Source organism: Ochotona princeps, chromosome 2, assembly GCF_030435755.1.
Source record: "Ochotona princeps isolate mOchPri1 chromosome 2, mOchPri1.hap1, whole genome shotgun sequence".
Classification (NCBI taxonomy): Eukaryota; Metazoa; Chordata; class Mammalia; order Lagomorpha; family Ochotonidae; genus Ochotona; species Ochotona princeps.
This window is the reverse complement of record NC_080833.1, coordinates 35,006,839-35,012,888: the sequence shown is the minus strand read 5'-3', so window position 1 is coordinate 35,012,888 and position 6,050 is coordinate 35,006,839.

The following is a 6,050-nucleotide window of genomic DNA, read 5'->3' as shown; positions in this document are numbered from 1 at the left end:
CTCCTTGTTTCACTTCATGCATGCTTCCGTTACCATCCACGTGTTCCAGAAGGCCTTTACTGAGCCTGCTTTTGAAGAAACAGCATTCTTCTAATTCCACCCACTCAACATTGTCCTCACATGCTCTTCCCATGTCTCCCCTGAGCAGAACACAGCCTGGCCCTGCTTTGGCTATTGTGGGTATTTGAGGAGTGAATCAGAAAATCGGTCTCTGCCTCTGTTCAATAAACAGTCATTAAAAAAAATATATATGGAGGGCCCGGCACAGTGGCCTAGCGGCTAAAGTCCTCACATTGAACGCCCCGGGATCCCATATGGGCGCCGGTTCTAGTCCCAGCGGCTCCACTTCCCATCCAGCTCCCTGCTTGTGGCCTGGGAAAGCAGTCGAGGACGGCCCAAAGCTTTGGGACCCTGCACCCACGTGGGAGACCTGGAAGAGGTTCCTGGTTCCCGGCATCGGATCGGCGCAGCACCGGCCCATTGCGGCTCACTTGGGGAGTGAAACATCGGATGGAAGATCTTCCTCTCTATCTCTCCTCCTCTCTGTATATCCAGCTTTCCAATAGTAATAATAAAATCTTAAAAAACATATATATATATATATATGGGGCCCGGTGGCCTAGTGGCTAAAGTAGTCGCCTTGAGTGCACTGGGATCCCATAGGGTCACCGGTTCTAATTCCGACAGCCCTGCTTGCCATCTAGCTCCCTGCCTGTGGCCTGGGAAAGCAGTTGAGGATGGCCCAAAGCCTTGGGACCCTGCACCGTGAGGGAGACCTGGAAGAGGACCTGGGCTCCTGGCTTTGGAGTGTCGCAGCACCGGCCATTGTGGTCACTTGGGGAGTGAATCATCAGACAGAAGATCTTCCTCTTGGTCTCTCTTTCTTTCTGTATATCTGACTTTGCAATAAAAATAAATAAATGTTTAAAAAATATATATATATATGGGGCCCGGCGGCGTGGCCTAGCTGCTAAAGTCCTCGCCTTGAACGCCCCGGGATCCCATATGGGCGCCGGTTCTAATCCCGGCAGCTCCACTTCCCATCCAGCTCCCTGCTTGTGGCCTGGGAAAGCAGTTGAGGACGGCCCAAAGCTTTGGGACCCTGCACCCGCGTGGGAGACCTGGAAGAGGTTCCAGGTTCCTGGCTTCGGATCGGCGCGCACCGGCCAGTTGCGGCTCACTTGGGGAGTGATTCATCGGATGGAAGATCTTCCTCTCTGTCTCTCCTCCTCTCTGTATATCTGACTTTGTAATAAAATAAATAAATCTTTAAAAATATATATATATATATATATGAAGCAGGGCCAGATGCAGTAGCCTAGCAACTGAAGTCCTTGCATTACATGCACAGGGATGCCATATGGGTGCCAGTTCTAATCCCGGCTGCTCCACTTCCCATCCAGCTCCCTGCTTGTGGCCTGGGAAAGCAGTCGAGGATGGCCCAAAGCTTTGGGATCCTGTACTTGCATGGGAGACCTCAAGGAAGCTCCTGGCTGTTGGTTTTGGATAGGCTCAGTTCCGACTGCTGTGGCTGCGTGGGGAGTGAATCAACGGACGGAAGATCTTTCTGTCTCCTCTCTGTACGTTTGACTTATCCAGAAAAATATAAAATAAAATCTTTAAAAAATTATATGAAGCAGCCACAAATGCTCCTATAGGATGCTAATGTCACAGCTACAGTCTGCTCCTGAAAAAGATATGGTATGTTCATACAGTGGAATATTTAGCCATAAGAAGAAATAAACTGATACATCCTATATGGAGGATGAATCTTTTTTTTTTTTTTTTAGATTTATTTTATTTTTATTGCAAAGTCAGATATACTGAGAGGAGGATAGAGAGGAAGTGGAGCTGCCGGGATTAGAACCAGCGGCCATATGGGATCCCAGCGCATTCAAGGCGAGGACCTTAGCCACTAGGCCACTGTGCCGGGCCCGGAGGGTGAATCTTTATTTTGATTTGAAAGGTAGAATTACAGATAGACAGAGAGCTTCCATCTGTCGGTTTCCTCCTCAAGTAGCTGTTCACACCTCTGGCTGTTGAGGCCAGAGCTGGGATTATCTGAAGCTAGGAGCCAGGAGTTTCTCCTGGGTCTCACACTTACACCTGGGCGCAGGGACACAAAGAGTTGGTCAATCCCCCATTGTTTTCCAGGCCATTAACAGGAACTGGATAGGAAGTGGAGCAGCCAGCACTGGAGCCATGGGCACTGCATATGTAGGCTTAACAAGTTACACCAAAAGGTGAGCCCATAAAATTATTATAGAGTAGGGTACCACCTGTAGTGGATCACCAGAAGCTGTGTTGTAGCTTCCAAATTGCTCTAACCAGTTCCCCAACGGGAGCAAGAGAGGGACCAACTAGGCAGGGCCAAAGAAGTCATGGTAACGCATTCAGAATTGATCTTTTGTGTCTGTGAAAGTTATTAAGGGGTTTGAAGCAGATGAACTTTTACAGAGCTCTCTTGGGGGGCAGGCATTTAGTGCAGCAGCTACATCGCTTGGGACACGTACATCTCCTATCAGTTCCTGGACTTGAATCCTGTCTCAGCTTCCAATTTGAGCTTCTGCTCACATGCTTCCTTGAGACAGGGAACATGGCTCAAGGACTTGGGCTCTTGCCAACCATGTGAGACCTGGGTTGAGTTCTCGCTCCTGGCTTTGCCTGGCTGGCAGCTGAGTGCTGGCTCAAGGTCCAGCTGCTCCACTTTCAGTCTAGCTCCCTGTTGATGTTATTGGGAAGGCGGCGGTTGATGACTCTCTTGGGCCCCTGCTCTCCATGTGGGAAACCAGGATGGAGGTCCGAACTCCTGACTTTTCACCTGGCAGTTGCAGAAATCTGGGGAGTGAACCAGTAGATGGAAGATCTCTCTTCTCTTCCAGCCTGTGTCACTGTTTTACAAATAAACCAGGCACTACCCAGATACAGAAGAAAAAGAAAACTTGGAAACAGTGGTTCCACTCACTTTCCCCTGATCCTCGACCCTCCCCACCCCAATCAATTACACAAACATAAAACTAAAAAATAAACTGAGTCCAGTGCAATGTCTCAATGCCTAAATCCTCACGTTGGAAACACTGGAATCCTATATGGGTGCTAGTTAGTTCTGGCTGCTCCACATCTCATCCAGCTCCCTGCTCATGGCTTGGGAATCCAGTCAAGGACAGCCCAAAGCCTTGGAACCTTACACCCACATGGGAGACCTGGAAGAAGCACCTGGCTTCAGATCCTCTCAGCTCTGGCCATTGTGGACATCTGGGGAGTGATTTAGTGGATGGGAGATCTCTCTCTCCTTTTCTCTATGTATCTGCCTTTCCAATAAAAATAAATCTTTTAAAAAATATTTTTTTTTTTTTAAATTGGAAAGTCAGATATACAGAGAAGAGAAAAAGATTGGGTCCAGCGCGAAAGCATAGTGGTTGAAGTCCTCACCTTGCACACGCCAGGATCCCATATGGGCGCCAGTTCTAATCCTGGCAGCTCTGCTTCCCATCCAGCTCCCTGCTTGTGGCCTGGGAAAGCAGTTGAGGACGGCCCAAAGCTGTGGGACTCTGCACCCACGTGTGAGACCCGGAAGAGGCTCCTGGCTTTGGATTGGCTCAGCTCCAGCTGTCATGGCCACTTGGGGAAGTAAACCATCGGACTGAAGATCTTCCTGTCTCTTCTCTCTGTATATTTGCCTTTCCAATTAAAAAAGAAATCTTAAAAAAAAAAGAAAGATTCTCCATCCAGTGATTCACTCCCCAAGTGACTGCAACGGACGGAGCTGAGCCGATTCGAAGCTTGGAGCTGCTTCTGTGTTTCCCATGCGGGTGCAGGATCTCAAGGCTTTAGGCTGTCTGGACTACTTTCCCAGGCCATGAGCAGGGAGCCAGATGGGAAGCAGGGCTGCTGGGATTATAACCAGCACCCATTGGGGATCTCGGGGTGTGCTAGGGTACCACGCTGGGCCCCAATAAAAATGAATCTTTAAAAAGAAATAATTCAAGCCAAGAAATTAATTAGGGGCTGTGCATAGCAGTTTAGATGAAGTAACCAGGGCCTTTAGTTTTGTGAACTGATAGCTTCATTTATAGATGAGGGGAGTCCGGGTTCTTGGAAGCTTTCTCAAGGTCAGAGATGGTATCATTTGTTGACCTTCTGATTAAGCTAAATGTCTCAATCCGAAAATTTAAACTCACTACCACCTTAAATCTGTGTTAATTCTCTCACCAAGAGATAGACTGTCCCTGTGTTAGGGGGCAGGGTCTGGTGTGACCCCAGTGGTCCCTGGAGTTTCTGCAGTAGCCTCCCACCCAGGTCTTTTCCCCCCCAATTCTTTTTTTTTTCCGTTTCCATATTTGGGGGAAGTGGGGAGATAAAGGGAGAAGCCCCACCCAACCATCCCAGGGTCCCGACGTGGGGCATGCCCCGCAGGCATTGCTGAAGTGGTTTTGATAGTTCTGAATTGCTTCTAATCTTGTCATTCCAAGCACAAGAACTCTCCAGAATCCACTGGCTGACAGTCTACCTTTAGAGTCTCTGCCTAGGTTTTCTTTCCGTTTTTAAGATTTATTTATTTTTATTGCAAAGGTGGATGTACAGAGAGGAGGAGAGACAGAAAGATCTTCCATCCAATTATTCACTCCCCAAGTGATTGCAATGGCCAGTGCTGCACTGATCTGAAGCCAGGAGCCAGGAACTTTACTCCAAGTCTCCCCTGTGGGTGCAGGGTACCAAGGCTTTGGGCCGTCCTTGACTGCTTTCCCATGACACAAGCAGGGAGCCGGATGGGAAGTGGAGCAGCCGGGATTAGAACTGGCGCCCATATGGGATTCTGGCGTGTTCAAGGTGAGGATTTTAGCCGCTAGGCCACCATGCCGGGTCCCTGTCTGTTTTCACTGCCAACACTTGGCTGGGGTAGTTGAGCAATTTGTTTTGTCCTCCATCCTCTGTTGTGGTCCCAGGCGTCCTCTGCAGACTCCAATGTACTGCCACATCCTCCATGTGCACCTGGATATGGTGTCAGTGCTCTGATGCTCTAAGAAGGCTCAGCTTTGACACATGGACCCCATGATCAGACCATGGAACCTGCACTTCTCTTCATGGTTTGGATTCTGAGTTCAGCAGTTCAGTTCCCACCCAGTACTTAATTCCATGGCTTCTGGCCTTGAAACTAGCAGCTTGTTCTCATGCAGTAATTCATGCTCTGTACCTGGAATGTGGCATCTTCCACTTTCCAAACTGCCCCTGCCCTACGCTTGGCTCAGATAACCCAGCACACTTTTTTTTTCTTTAAAGATTTATCTTATTTTTATATGAAAGGCAGAGTTACAGAGAGAGAAGAGAATCTTCCATCTGTTGGCTCACTCTCAGAGCTGGGCCAGTCTGAAGTTAAGAGCTTCTTTTTGTTCTCCCAGATAGGTATAGGAATCCAAGAAATTGGGCCACCCTCTGCTGCTTTCCCAAGTCATAAGCAGAGAGCAGGATGGAAAGTGGAGCAGTGGAGACTTCAATCAGTGCTCACAAGTAATGCCAGCATTGCAGGTATAGGCTTAACTTGCAATGCCACAGCATGGTCCCAGGCCATCTCTTTCAGTTGTTGCTGTCAGTAGGAAAGGGCCCGAGGCCCTCATGTGTGTAATGAAACAGCAAACACATCACGGAGCTGAGTCTTCAGTGTCACTGAAGCCACAGGTGTGGCGTGGCTGCCTAGGAGAGTCAGTCAGCATTGCCCACAGGCTAAAATTGCGGTCCTGTCCTTGGTCTCAGAAGGCTCACACACAGCTCAGATCCTCCCCCAAAACCACTCAGAAGGCTGATCATTTTTTCTTTCTTTATTGCTAGATAAAATGTATGAACACATGAAACAAAACAGGAACATTCCTCCTGGGCCTTACAAATTAGCAAGGAAGGAGGAAGTCCTAGAAATTTTTTTTTTCCTTTTTTTAAATAGAAGACACAAGAAAGCTGGCTAGCACCAGCAGAAACCGGGTCCAAGCTTCTGTCCCCAGGGAGCCTTCCCCGGGGCAAACAATACACAGAAACAACCATGACCTCCTTCCTCCTTG